A 21,444-nucleotide genomic window follows, 5' to 3' on the forward strand; every position below is an offset into this window, starting at 1 on the left:
GTCAGGTGGTAACTGTTAGGAATTCTGAATCTCCTGACTGCATCCACTGCACGGTGAAATGTAAGAAAATAGAAATTAATCCATATTTCAATATAGAACAGAGTAACTTTCACTTGTTTGGTAACCCCTGCTTACTTTATTCTGTACATTAATGCTCACATCCATGGTAAATGTTTCTGACAAAAAGGAATATTTGTGTCTTTTGTGTTGAAATCTATTCGTTTAACACTTATCGTTTACTAGTTTTTGAATGCAAAGTAATATTCTGATGTTTTAAAATCTTTACACAAGGTGGTTTCACGCCTTGTCTGGGGCAATTTCCATAATAAATAATATAGAGAATATGAATTTTGATAGCAACCACTATTCGAATATATCGACTAGAGAACTTTTTTCTGATATTAATATTTTTCGTTTTTTGCAGATTTTCGCCGTCTCATACACATGTTTTGGTATTTCCACATAATCTCCAGATTCACAACAAACATCGCTTATAAAGGATGATATAACAGATGTCATATATATGTGTGTGTGTATCTCTACGTTAACGCACTATATGCATATTAATATGTGTATACGCCCGTTGTAAACCATGCTTCCTTACTTCAGGGAAGAAATTTAGCTGGGTATTGCAATGAATAACTAAATTACACCGAGTAAAATGAATTAATTCAAAACGAATCATTTTCAATTAGGACATTATTAAAATATGACTAATTACTTTTTAAAATTATTCGTCGTTTCAATCCGTACATTGTTGGTTTAGTTAATATGAATACTATAAATGTGGCTCCAGACATCCCTTTCCTCGGGATAAAGAAATTTATCAAATTAAAACTGTGTGCGAATTGAAGATTTTCGTGAAGTTTTCTAATACAAGTAAAAGATCTTTGGAATTGCGTGTATATTTACGTTTATAGGAATATGCATGCTAACTTATGTTTTTTTCATATACATGCGTTAAAAATGTGCGTAAATTTCGATTAGTTTTAAGTATGTTCTTTTGTCGAAATATATTATCTGTGTTCAAATAAATACACAGTTATTAACAATTGTGTTTGAAAATATAATACATTTTCATGCCAATATATGGAAAGTTGATGTGAGTTCTTTAATTGCAAGCAGAGTTAAGCAAAATTATAACTGAACAAAATAATGGATGAAGCAAAACTAAACGAACATTTTATTTAATGTCAAATTGGATTTTTTAATATATAAATTTCTATTACAATTTAGAATGCTCCAACTTTTCTTTAGTGGAAATTAAATAATGAACAAACGAGTAACTTTCTATCTATCTGTCTTTATATCTGTGTTTGTATCTTTTTATCTATCTTAGCATCTCTATCTCGCTCTCTCACTCTCTCTAGATCTCTCACTTTCTCGTTCTCGCTTTCTCTTTCTCTATATATTTATAAGTAATATTTTTTTTGTTTAAGGTATTCTGTCGAAAAAAAAATTTTACATGTAAATTTTTATTTATAGTGTCATTTATGCTTCGTGTGTCAAGCTCCACTTTCTATTGTCGTCAGAAATCAAGGTTGTATCATCTGGGAAACGCTTTTCCTTCAAAAACAACTTAATGACTGGGAAGAGGTGAAAGTCAGAGGGTGCAATGTCAGAAGGGTAGGGAGGATGGTGGACGATTCCATAACCACAGTCCTGTGCTTCTGATCTGGCGACATACGAGTTGGGGACCGGAGCGTTGTCCTGCAGGAGGACGGTAACTTTGCTGATCTTGTCCCGCCTGTTGATTTTGATAGCTTCCCTTAATTTCCTCAAAAGTGAAGCATAATATGCTCCTATAATTGTGGTACCCTTTGCCATGAAATCTGTCATCACTTCTCCGTCCTGGTCCCAGAAGACTGCGAGCATGCCCTTGCCAGCGGAGGGCTGCACCCTTGCCTTCTTTAGTAGTTAGTCCAAGTACTTCCACTGCATTGACTGGGTTTTGGTCTCTGGATCATAGTGATGGACCCAGGTGTCATCGTGTGTAATCAGTCTTTTGAAAAACTTTAACGCATTTTCTTGGCACATCAAATTCATCCTTGAGCATTCGACGCGTTCTCGCTTCTGGAATGTTGTGAGCAACCTGGGAATTCATCTGGCAGGCACCTTATGCATATGCAAATGGTCATGAATGATAGTTTACACAGATCCTGTACTAATCTTGACATCTTGAGCTATTTGCGAATAGTAATGCGCCGATCTTCCAAAAGAGCAGCCTCAACTTGACGGATAGATGCTTCATCAATGGCAGAAGGGGGGCGACCAGGTGTAGGAGCTGTTTACATAGACTTCCGACCATGTTTGAATTCACGATGCCAACATTTTACAAAGTCATATGATGAGGCATTATCACCATCCGTTACTTTCATGTCATCAAAAGTCTCCTGTGGTGTGCGTCCTTTCACATACAAAAACTGGATCACTGCTCGACATTCAACAGGCGCCATTTCACACCTGACTTAGTTCAAACACCTGTAAAATAGAAACCACAATTAGTTTAGAGCTGTAATTTGCCACATAATATGTAGAGATATACATCATTGCACATGCAAAATTTCAGCTAAATCAGAAAACTGGAAGTGGGTCAGGGGCATTACTTAGTGCACGTCCCTCGTATATATATATATATATATATATTATCGTAAACAAACAACTACCGGCTTCTAAACACGTTCGGACTCTGTTTTTTCCCACAAACCAAAAGTTTAAGACATGACGATTTATTCTGAAGCAAGTCTGGATGACGAGCTTGAAGTTCTTACTACGACTCTTGCAACACTGGCTTCCCCTTGGATATTGTTGATTTTTCCATTAATAAGAACTTTTCCACCTTTTACATACGTACAGAAATTCTAGTTAAAAGATGTCCTGTGTACCTTACTCTGCCTTGCTTTAGTTATATCAGCTAAGCAAATCTCTCGATGTGTACAACGGCGTTATTTTGCACCAAACTAACCTGTTGTTTTTTTTTCAACCTGGTCAATGTAGTCGACTATTTGAAAAGATGATCTCCATAATCATAATAATTCTATCATTTATTTATTCAAATATTCAGCAATATTTCCGGCGGGCATCACAAAGATGAGATTTTCGTATAAAAAAAACACGTAACATCAAAGATTCATTATGCAAAATTTTCGCCTTCGGATGTTCTGAGTAATACATATGGTTCTTTGATTAGTGGTCACCTTATAAATAACCACACGTGTGTCAATGGTGACAGATTTACGATCTTGAGTAAGTCGTACTCACCCTTTCATCTAAAAATTCTATATACCATTTTTATTAAGTCCTTGAGGCCTTCTCTTTGTCACCAAAAAGAAAATCTCTGAGGACTTTATTTGATTTCTATGTTTTTTTTTTCTTTCCCAGTATTTTTCTTTGTTTGTTATTTTTTCTCCACCTTGCCATATCAATGGCACTTTTTTTACTGTCGTTATTCATCTCGATTAAGCTCTGTTGAGCGAGGAACAACACCTGGTTAGCTAGCTCTATTTTAATTTTGGAATTTTTTTAATCATCATGTTAATTGGACTATATTTAGCCACAACTCAATTTGTACGCCCAAAATGATTCTCAAATTCTTGTGGTAGCAGACACCCCCCTCCTAAAAAATTGCTTGTTATTTTTGTTGTTGGTCAAATTTAAAATTACTATGGTTTTACCGCAAAAATAGCATAATCAGTTGTTTTATGTTTTAATAAGTGTAATAATATGATCCAAGGTCGCTCGCCACAGCTTTCTGTCTGTTTGTAACACTATGTAAGTGTAATTTAATATAATCATCCTAACTTTTTATCATGTAAAAGAAGAAGAGTAAAATAAACTGCTCATTATTTTTGCAAATATTTTACAACATACAAACATCGTTTCTATATAGTAATGTTTTTGAAGTCGTAAACATACACATGTTGAAGAAATCTAGAAAAAAATAATAATGATATTATCCTGTAATTTTTTTATATTTATTCATGATTAAATAAACATGTTTAGTAGCTCATCTGTGCTACCGTCATCTCAGATGCATATGATGTCAGCAGGCTTCACGCTAATTTTTATAATAGTGACTAAGCACCCTCTCCCCACATGAAGGTTAAAATGGCTTTTTAAATATAAACAATAGTATTTCAGCACGGTACAAAAATACATGAGGACTCAAAATTGTACTTTGTATTGTTAAACGCTTTTAATATAAAAACAAACATGTACTCATTGTCAAACTTCGGTACTTCTGGAGTTTGATATCGTTTTTTTCCAATGATTCTCGGTGGACAAAGAAGAAAAAAGTAAAAGAAAAATTTAAAAAGGAAAACTAAAAGAAAGTGCAGATTATCATTGTGGCAACGTGTAATAAGAACCGTTAACATCCTCATGTGAAAAACGGCTATCTGAATAAAAAAAAACCCTCAACCTCGAAAGCCGGTCTTGACACAGGGAGGTGTTTTTTTCGAAAGTCGTTCTTAATATTATAAGGTGTGGTGTGTTCATACTATAAATGTACGCAGTGTAGAATGGTGTAATAAAAGTAGATGGTAAACTGAGGGTCAAATTTTAGCTACTCCCTCTTTGTTTAGGGCAGCTCGTAAGAAAAATACATGAATAACTTTGCATACACAAAAAAGAAAAACTAGAATAATACGAGAGAGAGAGACAGATAGAGAGAGAGAGAGAGAGAGAGAGAGAGGGAGAGGGAAGGAAGAGTTTCGCATTGGTCTGGGTAATAAGCCCGACAAGATAGATGCAGATAAATTGTAAGGAAAATTCCTAACATTATTTCTCAAGTTCTTTTCCAAGAATTGTAAGGATTATAGAAAAAATGCATTTTTGGGAGTAACAATTATTTTCTATTAACGTACAACTTAATTTATATATATATATATATATATATATATATATATATATATATATATATATAAAAATCATTACAAACATTGATATTGTAATTTCTTTTAATGCGTAACAGTATATATATATAAATCATTACAAATATTAATATTGTAATTTCTTTTAATGCGTAACAGTATATATATATATATATATATATACATACATGCATATATATATACATACATATATATATATATATATATATATATATATATATATATATATATATATATCATTGCAAATATTAAAGACCGGACTAATTTAATTTGTTCGTTAATGAAAACAATCTATTATTTTTCGATTTTATAAAAAGTTTTCTGCTTCACTTTTTAATTGTTAAGCACATTGTCATCACTTTTTCATTTGTGAGTCAGTCTAGACGTATGCCTGAGATATTTTGGAGCTTAAGCCAGGTGTCCAGTCGGGCTTGATTCAACATTTACGAAAATTAATTAAAGAGTAATATTGTTTTATATGATTACAAAATTAGAAGTTTCTCAGATGCTTGAAAATATAGTAAGTGATAAGTCTGGAGAATATGGCAAATCAAGCAGAGTTTCATAGGTCATTCCTTCAGTTTCTTCAAGGACCATTTAGCGACGTGCGGTCAGGCATTATCGTGGAGAAGAATCGAGCCTTTTTTTTTGTTTCTTAACGCTGAGTGTGGTTGTTGATGTTTCTGGTACATTTCATCCATTTATTGACAGTGCTTTTCCACCGTAATGGTTTTCCTGCATTAAAAACACTGTAATGGATGAGCCCGATCACAGATCACAAAACAGTCAACAAGACTTCTTTTAGTGCAACTCTCGCTTCGAGAAGTGTTGCGGAACTTTCACGGCATCTAACTAAAGAGCTGAGCATCGCCGGTTGTCGTAAATAACAAACCTTTCATCGCAAATCACAAACCGGTCAAGGAGCAGATTGTTCTTGTTGCGTAAAATAACGACATTTTTTTTTGGTTGACGTTCAATTCGTGATACACCCACTCATTAAGGATATTTGTTTCCCCAATCTCTGTCACTTGTTGTAAATCGTTGTATACGTTACGTCAAATTCAGAAACTTGTTCTGCAAACATTATGCGTGAATTAGATTTTAATTGATCGTTGTCAACATCTGATGACCAACGACTGCGCGAATCTTGTTCAAGACTTTCGTTGTGCCACGAAATTTCTTAAACTACCATTGTGATGTTCGTTCAGTAGTGGATCATGGGCCAAACATTCTGTTGAGATCTGTTTCAGCAGCTTTTCAGCCTAGCTGTAATTGAAATAAAAAAATGTATATTTGCTTTTTTTATTATCTTGTATTCATTGCTCTAAAAAGGAAACCTAATTCTTTTCTAACGATTTTAATTAAAACAAATATATAGAGCTGAGAAAGTGTTTTAAATAGTATATGCTAGAACATCTTATTATCCGGGTGAGGGAATCGAAAGAGAAAAGAAAAACTTTGCTATAGACGGCTTATATATGTATACATATATATATATATATATATATATATATATATATATATATATATATATATATATATATATAGTTGTGTGTGTCTGTGTGTTTTTGTGTGCGAGTGAGTGTGTATGTGTGTCTATGTTTTCCTTCGCGCCGCAATCATCTTTTTGAACCCAATCTATTGATAAAACTTACTTCTAAACCTAATTCTTTTCTAACGATATTAATTAAAACAAGTATATAGAGCTGAGAATGTTTTTTAAATAGTATATGCTAGAACATCTTACTATCCGGGTGAGGGAATCGAAAGAGAAGAGAAAACCTTTGCTATAGACGGCTTATATATATATATATATATATATATATATATATATATATATATATATATATATATATAGTTGTGTGTGTGTTTGTGTGTTTGTGTGTGCGAGTGAGTGTGTATGTGTGTCTATGTTTTCCTTCGCGCCGCAATCATCTTTTTGAACCCAATCTATTGATAAAACTTACTTCTATACTGATTGTTCAGCTTAAATAAAATGTAATTTAAACATTAATATAGTTACAGAAAACGGATTGCTGACGTATACGTAGGGGGATGAAGAAAGGTACAAAAAGTAGACATTAAACCGATTGTGTTAACATTCCCAAGAGTGAAAGTTATAACAAAATGTTCAACGTTATTTAATCGAGGTTTTGTTCATTTCTCAGAATATAATCAGAAAATTACTTAACATCGACGCAATTTGTTAAATTTAAGATAAAATAAATACAATAGAATCTGGATAAAAGAAACTGTGATTCGAATTGCAAGTGAACGAAATAACATATTCCGAGCAAGCATAAATCAATATCAATAAGTCTTTTTCAATGGCAGACATAAAACATCAAAGTGGAACCAAAACCTCGACACAAAAGAAAACAAACATTAGTTTAAGTCGCCATTTTCAAACTATATGTTATCGATGACAATACTAATATCGATTAGATCATGTGAAAGATGCAAAAATATTAATAATACATGTGAAATACCCAAAACGGTTTTAGAACATAACAAAATGATTCTCATAAAAAAAAAATGATTCTCATAAAAAAATGATGCAAAATATCAATAAATAAGAACCATTGATATATCTGGCGTTTGACAAATCATATATATTTTGTCCTTTTCCTATATTTGATTATTTTTCTGTACTCATTGATTAGATTCGACGTGCCTACATAGGTTCTCAGACGTTTTTCGTGTGGACACTTTTATTCAGACTACACACGCGAAACTATAGTTCCCACTTCTAGCTGCACTGCACTTGTTATACCATTGCAACGATTTCTGGAAGACGGCATGGACATCTTCCAGGCATAGCGTGTCAATGACCGTTGTCACAGCCTCTTTCGTCTCCTCAATTGTCGCATAACTACACCCTCTAATGTTATCCTTGAACTTAGAAAATTGCGAAAACTCACAGAGAGCAAGGGTTGACTTATAAGGGAGGAAAGTAACGGTATTAATGACCATTTTGGTCGAGGATGAAGTTGTGGACTGGTACATCTTCCTGATAGAAATGTCACTGGCCTGATTAGAAAAGGTCTGGTTCTTCAGACGCTATCTTTATCGGAACACTCATCTCAACCTAGTATTCCCAGTGACTCTGTATGCAGTAGAAAACTGTCAAAAAAGGGGATTATCGTATGCTCCTGTGTGAAGTTTCTGTGTCTGTCCGTCTTGTGTCTGGGAGATCCAGCATTCATCCACTAGGAACTCTTGTTCTCCGGGTCATAACAGTAGATCCAGCTTTCATCGCAGGTCACCAGAGCATAAAAAATTGCGGGTTCTGGATTGATCTACTAGACCATCTCCCTGCTGTCATGAAAACATCTTTCTTTCTGATCTTCTCTTAGCCCCACTGAAACAACCTTCGCGTAAATTTTCCACACCTTCAGTTCCTCGCGAATATCTCTGTGTGCAGTTCGCACACTGGCATGAAACTGTGCACTTATTGTCCTCATAAACACACAGGGGTCCTTATCCATGACATTCCATATTTGATAAACAACTTTGCCGTTCTGACTTTCTACACTTCTCATAATCCCTCACAAACTCTCTGCCTTTAATGAATAAAACTGATGCCTGATTAATGCAAGATTATCCCACAAAGTCTAAAACATTTCCTACGTTTCTGTTGCATTTTTCTAAATTTAAAACGAAATTTCATTGTATATCATTCTTCTAAAGTGTTTTCAGGTCTAGATTGCATTTTGGAAATTCACCGGTAGTGACAATCATGCTGTAGTAAGGTGTATGCCAGATCCCGCTGTATCTGTTCATTTGCACCTGAATCATAAAAAATAGTCAGCCGTGTCATAAAATGTGTGGCAATAACATATTGAATACAAAATTTACAATGCATGCATAAAAAATGGAAATTCACTGAAAACATATGTATCACAGCAACAAAGTAAGACTCAATTTGGGGATAGAGATTAGAAATGAATTTCAGAGAAATGATACTTTTTATTTAACATGTAGACGGGGAAATTTCTTAACACATAAATCCATGTCATTTTATAAAAAAAATCTAATACAATTACTGCTGAGCAATTCAGAGTTATATTTTAAGTTAAGTCTGAGCAAAGAAAAAAACATATAAACGTCAGATACTTAAACTCTTTGAAACCAGACAGTTCAAACGTGTGTCTTTAAAGGACGAGCCTATGTGCCCATTTCGACAATCCTTATCCATGAAATTATTTATTTGGTCCATCCGGTCAAATAATGTGACTTCCTTACCTTTCTACCTCTCGTCATCTCTCACATACACTCCGTTCCTTGAATCTCTAATGCTCTCTACAAAACTGATGCTGGAATCACGCAAGACGGTCCTAAAGCAGTCTAAAACATTTCATTCGTTCTATTGGTATTTATCGGGTTTTAAACGAAATTTTATTGCATATTGTTCTTCTAAAATGTTCTCACGTCCAGATTTCAGTTTTTAAATTCTCCAGCTATGACTATCAGGCTTTAGTACAGCGTATTCTTTTTTTCTGCTGTAGCTGTTCATTTGAATCTGAAACAATAAAAATAAGTCAGTCGTCTCATAAGTCGGAAAGCAATAGGATTTTCAAGAGACTACGATAATTTTAAATACCTGCACGTAAAAGTAAACTTATCAAAGGCACCTCGTATCTTGCGTTTCTCATACTTATGAAATCAAAGTAAATCCTTGATATATACAGTTACGTGGGAAAATATATATTCGTTTATACAGCAGCAACATATCATTCTCGTAGCTAAACACAAACCTAGTATTAATAAAGATTTTATCTGCTATAAATTATTGGAATATCAGTTTACTTCATGATATCGTAGCAGTTTGTCATGGGGATACGCTGTCGTGTATCAAATCCATCGTAAATCTTGAACATGCAGAAATTCTCAAGTTGAATAACTCTTGAATATATATTAATTCATTAAAAGGAGAAATCCATGACAGAAATAAAATAGTAAAACCTTCAAGCGCGATATTCTAGTGGATTACGCTGGTTATTTTTGACATCGAAAGTTGCTGTCTCCATGAAATGTATGGAATAATCCTTATTCTTGAATTGCTGTGAGATAACGTCTAAAGTCTTTCTGAAGATGAGAATATATACGCACGTGTAAGAAAGCATTGTTTCCCGCCTTCTTGGATTCATTCAAGCTACTGGATTAAATTAATGCCGGTTCGAGAGCAACGTGTTTTGTGGCGGCACAGTTACACTAGGCAGTTTTATCCATTGATTTGAAACTGCAAGCAGCCGTTGCACGAGGAAATGTGTATTTGAATAACACACTAATTTAAAAAATAAATATCTTTTAATGAAGAAAATAATCATTTATTTTCACGAAAAAAAAAAGCGCGTTATTATTTTCTATTTTATATATAACAAGCATGTCCGCCCGGCGCTTTCCGGGTGTTTGGAGGTTTGTGTTGAGCAAAAATAGCGGTTAATTTTTTTAAACTTTGTACCCCTATTATGACCCCTTTATATTTACTGTGTTGTACTCAAATAATGTTATTAAGTTAGATCCATGTCCAAGGAACCTATATCTAAAACTTGTGTTTAGCCCCAAAATTGTCGGAGAAGTTTAGTAGAGTTCTCAAAGGTAAAATCGTTGAACTTTGACCCCTTAACAGCCAAATTTCTGGCCGGAGACCGATCATAAAGATTTTTCCAAATCTCAGTACTCTGTATATCAAATTTCGAGTCTGTGGACTAACAATTGACAGAGTTATTGCGTAGGGAAATGCACACAGACACACAGACACGTTCACTTTTGTAGATATATAGATAGATAAGTACAATAAATCAAGGAACATAGTTCATAAGAGCTGTTGATTTTCATTTGAGAAATGAAGAACATAATGAGAGGATAAAGAAAGGATTTCGTTATAGTGTATTTCGAGAACTTGTGAATATATATCACACCAGGACTGTATATTTTGAATTTTATGTTTACCTTCAATCTTAATACAACAAAAATCGACCTGAGTTTTCAAATGTGTGTTGGATACAGTTGTGTTAATCCCAGAGGCTTTATATTTACATCACATTTATGCATAGTTCAAGTAATAACTATGTATGGTTTTGTTTAAGAAATCATTGAGATGAAGCTTTCAAATTTGTGTAATCATTCGTTTTCCGACTGTTGATCCAATCGGCAGAGAAATTTCACGACTCAGCATTCCTATGTCGAGGCACTTGATCACTTGAAGAAAGCGAGAGGATGAAGTTTTTATTTCGGTTTCGATTCAAACTAATGCACCGAAGTCATATGGATATGTATTTTTTTATTATTTGTACATCGCAAAAAATTGTGGGAAGCTGTGCAAAGCGAATGGAATAGCATCTCCTCTTCACAGTGTTCAAGTTTGGTTGAGGGCCTGTCTTAAATATTGATCTTTTAAAGAAATCAAAGAGAATTCTATTCCATCGGAAGTATTTATTAAAGTAAATTCTCTTGTTCTGTGTTATTAGTCTCGTTTAAGTTACGTTGTTTAATTTTTCTTTGTTAAATATAGCTTTTAGTGCAATAAAATATATAAAAAATTGTTTGGCTCATTTTTCTTGCTCAGGAGTATATATATATATATATATATATATATATATATATATATATATATATATATATATATATATATATATATATGGTGAGTTACTTTGAATTGAGATTCAAATGAAACAAGTATGCACATATGTAACCAATAATATTTGTATAATAAACATACTATATACCGGCTCTGCCGTCCTTTGAGCACTCTTTCATAAACGCAGGGATGTGCATCTAAGAAATAAAACTGTACAAACTATTAGATATATATGTTTGTATGCGTGTGTATATATATATATATATATATATATGTATGGATACACACACGCACATATATATATATGTATATATATATATATATATATACATATATAGACACATACACACACTGACACTCAGTTATATATATATATATATATATATATATATATATATGAATACCCACACACACACACACACACACATATATATATATATATATATATATATATAAGGTAAGTGCTCAGACAACCCAATAACTGTGCTCGATTATTAAGAAAATTTTCCAATTACCGTAATATTTATTTACTCATATCTTACAACAAATAAGAATAACATCGGTACCGTCGGTTTGAAACAATTTATTATATTTTTAATTCTTATCTTTACTTTGAAGTGAAGTAAATAAAAATGTCATTATCTTTATTTATTTATTAAAAAACAAACTCATTGACGAAAGAGATATCGGGAAATGTGCTCGTTTAAGTGCCAAGAAGGCAAACATTAAAAAAATCGCTAAGTATACCAAAACGAGCGAGACCCTATTTCCGGGTAGTTTGCAAATCTAGACTGAGGAGTCTCCGGTATAAGCAATCATACATTGTCCAAACTTGTTCTCGATTTGAAACCGACGGTACTGATGCTGTTCTTATTCTGTTATATATATATATATATATATATATATATATATATTCTATATTTCATGGACGAATTGGGTGAAGGTTGGCCTCATTGCTTTCTCTCTTTGATAGAGATCAAAATAATGTTTATGAATGTATAAATAGTATATATCGCTGTCTGAAAAGTGGCTATTTAGGAATATTTTTGAATGACATAAAAAGATATACACTAAATAATTGTAATGAATATAAAATACACAATATGATGCAACCGTTTTGTTTTTATTTTTTTGTCTTGATTTTGTGAAAATATTATTTGCATGCTATATTATAACATCTAATAATGAAACTTAGTAATTGAATCAATTTATTTTTACTTTAAATTTTATTGGTATATGGACATTACCAAATTTACCATATATTAAAATGTTCACCTGAATATATATATATATATATATATATATATATATATATATATATATATATATATATATATGAGAGAGAGAGAGATAGGGGTAGAGAGAAATATGTAAGAAAGTTCCCCGCATAGCTAAAGAAATGTGCTCCGATAAAAATCTCCATATAATCATGCGAAGGAAATTATATTCTAATTAACGAACTTGTTAACTCAATGATTATAAGTTTTCAAGCATCGATGGGCGTAAACCCCTGATCAATTATACAGTCGTTATATAATTACGTTTTTTGTTTATATTTTTACTTTCGTTTTGGGTGTTGCACTTTTTTGTGCTTTATGAAACATGTAAGTAAAAAGAAAATACAATTATCAGTGGTTCCAGAATAAATTGATATAATTAAAACTAATTAGCGTTGCTGAATTTGTTTAATTAACTTCCTTACATACGCATTATTTTTTATTTCTTTTTATTCTCAGTTTTGTACGTTTTCCAATCATAATACTACTAATACTACTAATACTACTAATACGAATACTACTAAGTTTATTTCCATGCTATAAGGTCTCACACAATCACTCGTGAGAGATCACTCCCTGATAATTACTCCTAAGCCTGGTATTAATGTGACAACAAGTATCGAAGAATTCCAATAATTTCGACTTCTTTCTAACACCTTTGCAAATAACTTTGCGTTGTCACAGAGACTCTAGATTACACCAGCTTATATTATCAGTGAGCAATTTTTGAGGATAGTCTGCGTGTCAACCTCTATTGTGTAAGATTATAAATGGTGCGCCGTGGAGTTTTTCATAATGTGGTGCCAGACTGGGCAGATACTATTCTTTTAGGAGAAGTGACGACTGTTCTAATGAAAAAGATTGTGTGCGTTTTTTTTTTCTTTCTTGGAAGGTAACCGCTTATCATAGCCACTCTAGGATAACAGTAAAGAATTAAGTTGAAAGACGAGATAAGACATGCGGAGACTTGAGTAGAGATGATCTAAATGGACGACTTAATAGGTCATTATTTATATTAGACCTGAAGACGACTATGTTGTAGTTAGCATAGAAGCTGACAAACGATATCGCGTTCCACGAACGGACAGTTCTATGAAAATAAACTTTTCTCATGTTTCATAATTTATGTGGCTGATTAGTATGTTTAGTTTATGGATTGGATTAAACATTCTAAAGTTTTGAATTTATACTTCAGAACATTTCAAAAATATCATCCGCTGTAGAGCATGAACGTCCTCACTGATTGCAATTTTTCGTGGTCTTTTTAACCGTTTTTTAAAGATTCTTACTAGTGATCCTATTGTTTAATGCCCCCCCCCACTGCAAAAACTTAGACACTATAGTTGAAATGTAAAACTGAGAAATCATCACCCCTAAAGAAAAAGAATTATGACTTGTAAAAAGTGCCCAGAGAGATTCATTGGCATTCCCAGTAAAATGTTTGGGAATAAACTTACTCTTGCTCAAAGAGAGAAAGACAAGTCTGGGAGAGTGGGCCCCCTTTATACTGGTCAGAACAAAACTCCCACCGCAAAATAAACTAGGACAGAAAATTTACAAGAATGGCCTAATCACTCTTAATTAGCAATTTATTTTATAAAATAAATATGTTTATTTTTATTTCTTTATTTACGGACAATTATACTCATATTTTATTGTTGTTACTTTACGACGTTTCGGCCAAGTATTCCTCTGGCCTTCGTCTAGGTGGTTTCATGATTAAAAGCGATGCTAACTCAGAAATCAAATAGAACTCGTATATAAAATACGTTTTGAACTATCCAACGCAAAAAAATCAAATAAACAATTTAAACATAATTTTTATCGATATATTTTGGCGAAGACACGTTCCCTTGTCAAGTTGTATTAGTTTTTTCTTACGCCTCAGGAGTGTAATTAAAGGCGGGACACGTCCATTTTGTTACATTTTATATACGTGTTTTAATTAATTTCTTATTTAGCAATGCTTTCAAAGAGAGAAATCGACCAATTATTCCTTTAGCACCTGCAAAGTTCATCCCTAGACAATAAAAAAACATAAATATTCATACACAATCGTATTTGCTGTGCAGTTTCAAATATCAGACACTCTAGGCGTTTCTATCAAATCTATCCAAGCTGCCCACTTCATTTGTTTAAAAAAATATTAAAACATAAATTTAAAAAATTCCTCGTTATGCATATGTTGGCATATAACTAATTTGTCGACATTTTGTGGAAAACGCGCGTTAATTAATTAGTTTATTAATTAATTATATATTTTATATGGTTTCATTTTACTCTCACGCTTAATTCTATTTATGCATAAATTCTACATTTTGTATCATTGCGCAGGATTTGAGATGGCAACGTTCAAGCACACAGAAATATATATATATATATATATATATATATATATATATATATATATATATATGGGGGTTTGTGTGTATGTGTGTGTGTGATCGCAATAAAGTTGTTTTTCCGCGCTAATATTAATACTAAAAGCCTTCTTTTTCTATTCAAGAACTTGTGAAATGAATTTTCTAATATACTCATATTCTAGACATGCGAGCAACTTTAAATTACTTCATAATTTATAAGGATTTTATGGTTTCCTCTATGATGATTGTTTCTGTTTTGTTTTTTCTCATGTTAACTCCTTACAAAGCACATCGCCACTTGGACGTAAGGGGCTACAAATTAGGACCATGTCTAGGAAAGATTAACAAGATATTTGTTTATGCAACATTTAATCTTCTGCATATCAGTACAGCCAGGGATGCGGCAGCAGGAAACAAATTCCAAAGTCTCGCTATTCGAAGGAAGAAAATATTAGAATTGAAAGCATTCTGGTATTTAGAGACAACAACAGTGAAGGGGTGACATCTTATTGCTAAGCGGGTTTGTCGCAGATATGTACATCGAAGGGGTACAGGTGAAACAAGTTCATCAGAACACATCCCATTAAACCAGGCATAGTGATGCAACATTGCGGCGATGAGACAGTGGCTGGACCTTAATTGATGAAGTGCGAATGATTAGATGGACAACTTTTTTGGACTTTATCTAAGAGGGAGAAACTAATGGTAGTTTCTATTACAAAATTTGACTGTATTTCATTTATAAATAGTTTCTACATTCTAGATACCTTGCCCAGAGGAACACATTCTAGCACACAGAAATATTTATAAAAGAAAGAATCAACAGAAGATTGAACGTTATATTAATAAACAAGCAGGATACCTGCACGATTGTTGCCCGCTCGGAGTCAAGATAGCTGCAATGAAGAGTAAACATATTAAGTTACAGTTGTCAACCTTGAAAGATAACAGTCAAATTTAGTTATATTGCTTCTACCGCCGGGCATTGTCTAGCAGTGACACTTACCCGAAACCACTGATTGTAATTGTAACATCCAATCTTAAACATAATAAATAACTTTTATTTTTTGGCTTTTAACTAAATAGAAACTTCAACCATGACCATTAAAACTTATGAAACACTCATTCCTTTCAGGATTTTATCTTTAATATTTTTGGATGTTTGTGCGATTTACAAAATAAATTTAGACCAATGTAAATATTTTCCTAGTTATTTTACTCTTACATTGAACTCCATGGAATAAGAACATTTTTTCAACCTTGTATTCTTTGTTTCAAACATTATTTTAAAGTAATTCTTTCTAATGATATTTTTAATATATAAGCTCTAATTATATATATATATATATATATATATATATATATATATATATGTTTCTGTCTTTTGGATTACTTTGGACCATCTTCCAATTACGCGATTCCCTTGGATTTTACTTGGGGAAATGGAAATTTAACCAACTGTTTTGGATTTTGGATTTTTGGATTTTACCGTTATTGGATATTTAACCTTTCACCAGACTATCCATTCAGATGAAATCACCCTTTTTTACTCTATTCTTTCTGCTTCACTATTTATTACCAAGAAAAATCTATGCCTATGTAGTTTCATTAAATACTTTTGCAAGCAAAATCCGATCACGCATTTTGCTAAATGGTACTCTCTGATGAGAAGAAAAATGACCATGCAGTTTTTCTGTGGATCTGGAGATGGATTGTAAAACCGATTCGACGCATATTAGATTAGTCTGTAGCAGACGTGCTGGCTGCTGGGTCTTTTCTAGTGCCACGTTTCCTCTTGCATTTTTCATTTCCTGGTGATAAAGTTGTTGTAACCTTTTGTGAATGTAGGCACGCCAGGGACATTTATCCTCGGTTAGTTTTTAAATGAGTTTGAATACAAAAAATCTATTTAAGTAAGATATTCACGTTGTTGTTTTTGAATCGTTCCCGCTGCTCTCCTGTAGGCCATTTTTATTTGGACAGCTTACAGTAAAAAAATTGTTTGGGAGTCCTGATCTGCTTAAAAAAACTTGTCACTGTTGTAACATGCTATGTATCGACGGGCTGTTTGACCGGACTAACACCTCTGTGTCCGATGTCTTCTCTTGTCACATGGTTTTTAACAATGTACGGAGGCAAGTCCTATAAAAATTGTCCAGTTTCTTGGCATTTATGGCATATACAAGCATTAATGAGAATGGTATGAGTCACAAGTCTATATAATTGAAGTTTGGCCTGCAGTCAAATTGTTCTACGTCCTTACACAGTAGTTCTACTCGGTCCATAGGCAGCACTAGCTTTGGCTATCCTGCAGTCAATTCTATCGCCTATGTGTACTTCCATTGAAAATACTACCTCAGTAAGTAAACTTATTCACAGTTATTGGTTCGTTACATGAATTAAGATTTGAGGCGTAACCTACTTTTCAGGAGCAGGCTGGTACATTACTTTTTTGGCTTAATAATCTGAACAATATTGTCGCCTGCATCAGGAAAACGTTCAACAATATATTGCATTTAATCTCTGTGCTGGCAAGGAGGGCAGAACTATCAGCAAGCAGAAAGTCTGGGATGATGGAAGTCTTAATTCTGCTGAGAGCACGAAGTCGTCTGTTCGGTAGAGGTTCTTACTCTGAGATGTTTTGCGTTGAATGCATCAATCAACATCGATGTAAACATCATGCTTAAGAGCGTTGCACAAAATGTCCCTCCGTGTTTGACACCGGCATTGACTGGGAAATCTTAGGTAGACTCCCCATAATGTATAACACGCACGATCAATCTATTATGAACGTGTTTGATGATTGAAATGAATTCATCAGGGACTCATACTTTTTCCATGATATTCTACATGCCTTTCAAATTTACTGTCTCGCAGGCCTTAGCCAAATCGACAAATGTTGTGCATCGGTATTGGTTTTGTACTAGCATATTTCCCGGAGTTTATGAGCAACAAATACTATGAAAACTGTACTCCGATCATGAAAAAAAACAAACTATATTCCGGGAGGAGGCCATCTTCCAGTGGTTTGATAAACGGTCGAGTAGGAACTTGTAAGTAATTTTCTAGCTACGGTCTGTTTTTATTCTTATTGTATATATGCACTACGTATGCATCTTTGGATACCTGACAAATTAGGTCCTTATTCAGAATAAGAGAAATAGTTTATGTAGCTTTTTTCTGTCAATGTGGAACTACCTGTCTCATATATTTCTGAGGGTATGCCAGCATAGGTAGTAGCTTTGTCCACAAGAAATATATTCTACAGCTTTCTGAACTTTTTGGATGGTGGGCAACTCATCAAGGTGTTGATTTGCTTCGATCTATAGAAGCTAAAAAGTTGTAGAGTGTAATTTAAAAATCAAAGAAGAAAGCACCCGCGTGTGTGTATTATGCGGTTATACAACTTACCTTCGGATGTGATCTGAGAGAAAGAGAAATCAAAGATGGAAGCCATGGATTTATAAGGTGTAGTCTCGTGGAATCTCACGAGATCTCATCTTCCACTGCACACGTATGCAAATGGAATGGGGCCAGTTTTCTAATAAAAATGCCTATTGACAGAGGTGGTTAGGAGAACACATGCTGGAAGTTGAGAGATAGTTGACAGTGACGCATTCTAGCTGAACTTTTGCTTATTGTATTTGTTTTATTTTGTTTTCATGTTTACCAGCCCATTTAACTGCTTGAGCTCTGATGTTGAGGATCTTATAATTTATTCCTTAATCCAGTTTACTCACACAATTCTTGAGATTATCTGTTTCGTAGCGCAAAATCAACCGCTCAATTAGTATATCAATCAATGAACCTATAATTCCCTTAAGTCATCAGAAAAAAATAGCAACGATCTCTCTCCCCCTCTCACTCCTTCTCTCTCTCTCTCTCTCTCTATATATATATATATATATATATATACATATATATATATATATAATTCGCCAATTTTAATTTGTCAGTACGTCATTTTATACTTTCAAAGACATTAGTGTTTCGTATTGCAACTAACAAGTCTGCACAAGTTTTTATTGCTAATTTTTAAACTGATTATGAACTGATTAATGCTAAAATACTATAGGTAGAATTTAAAAAATATGCTAATTGATTTAATATATCTATACGGCAAGCTGAACATCTTAAACGGAAAACAAAAATATATAGCCCATATAGAATTTTTAGTAAAATAAATATAAATAAACTATAATTCAGTTTTAGATAGAATTAATATACGGAAACAATGATTCAATACGTACAATATAAGTTGTGAAATAATAAGTAACAGTTAGTGTGGTCAATTAATATAAATTAAATTATAAAAACCAAAAGACAGCCAAACACTCGGAGTCTTTAATCGTACATCAAGTCACTATAAAAAACATAAAAATAATTAAATATCTTAGAAGAAACAAATTAATATCAGAAAATCTCAATTTGTAATCATCATCAGTGGCCGTACTCTTTTAACAGCGTTGACAACTACGGTTATCCAAATTGTGCAGCCATGTTCATCTCTTGAAGAAAAGTAGATTTCCTGTTGATTTCCGTCTTTACTCGGGGGTGAATCTTCTCCAGATAAAAATCTAGAAATACTAGTCTAATTCATCGTGACTCATCTTTCGTGATCCGGCGAGAACCAGCATGTCAACGTGATTGTGCCGTCTTTGATTTATACATGTAGATATATTTTCGTATCATATTTTACGCAATTTTAAAACATGTATTTAATACTAAGAATAATTATATTTTCGAATGTTTGCTCGATAGCAGATGGAATATAATTTCTATCTGAATTTACTACATTTGTGCAAATAAGGAAAATAATCATCAACCAATGACAAAACGTTACAATTAATTATACTATTAGTTAGGCAATCATGAATCAGTATGAATTAAAGTTTTTAAAACACAGCCACATAAGAAATGTAATACGTTTGAAAATAGAACTTAAAGCAAACCATAGCGGGTAGCGTAAATAGGGGAAAGTAGTCGGAAATGACAAGATTACATGGAGGGAAGGTATAGTAGTATTAATAAATGTTGTTTAAATTTATTAGGTTGCCTAGACATCTACAGCTCATTTAGTTAATATATGTATAAATAATTTACGGTAAAGCGATTCGGTTAGTGACAATAAGTTTAATAAATATGCTATTAAGCAAGTCTTTATAATATAATGTAAATAGAAAATATATGCTAGTAAAAAGCATACCATGCTGGAAGGATTTAAACACTTGGAATGACTAATCCTACAACTGTTTGAATAATGTTATAAGCATGCAAAAGATGGAGATATGATCGATAAGTGATTATGAATAAACATATAATATTGGACTTAAAGCAGCAAAGAACATACATAAATATAAATTAATTAAAATTGGTTAGCAAAATAGAGTCACCTTTAAAGAAAGACTAAATGAAAAGATTCAGTTAAAATTATTTCCATTAAAAAAGAAATAAGAAAAATACAATACGGAGCAACTGAGATCACAAGAATTACCTCCCTTTGATTTCCTTAAAGATTAAAATTCAAAGAAATTATAACTTTACGTTTAATAATGGAAATTAAAAATCTTAGCACATACAATGTAATTACAAATGAGATAAAAATTATTATTTAAATAATTATGCATAAAAAAATCAGATTATAACTACTGACATTACTAACAAAATTTATGAAATTAATTTAAATTTAACCATCAACAAAATATCCGAAGAATGTAAACAACAGCAACAAAAAATAATAAAAGAGCATAACGTTTCGTTTACAGAAAAATGACTTACTAAGAATAGTATAGCTGGAAAGAAACTATAAGCAAACTATTCTATAATAGAAATCGCACATGTCTGTTTAAATGTATGTGTGTATTCATGTCAGGTCATGTCATATGCTACTGGTACCATGTAACCCAGTACTACCTGCCTCATGGTCGGGTCACCGGCGACTAAACTGGTTCCCCCACCAGACTTGTTTGGTGAGGAGGGCGGCTAGTCTCCCTGGAGGATTAAAAACAAGACCTTCCAAAGGGCGAATGAACTCTTTTTCTGGGTCAACGGCCAACTAGCACTGTGTATATTTGTGTGTGTGTGTATATGTGTATTGGGGTGGAGAGGGCTCCCGTAAGCCGTGGTGAAGGCAACCTTTCTAGGAGAAGCAAATCTCTGATTTAAAAAAAAACATAAAGCGGGAGACCAGTACCCGCATTAAGCTGGTCTGCAGTTTAATTTGTTGCTGGCTATCTTGCTCTTGCTTGTTGCTGGATATCAACATTTTGAACCGAGAGAGAGACTTAGCTGTCGTACAAAGCTAAGACTCTGTAACATCATATTTGTAT

Source organism: Euprymna scolopes, chromosome 25 (assembly GCF_053919585.1).
Source record: "Euprymna scolopes isolate OS-2025 chromosome 25, ASM5391958v1, whole genome shotgun sequence".
Classification (NCBI taxonomy): Eukaryota; Metazoa; Mollusca; class Cephalopoda; order Sepiida; family Sepiolidae; genus Euprymna; species Euprymna scolopes.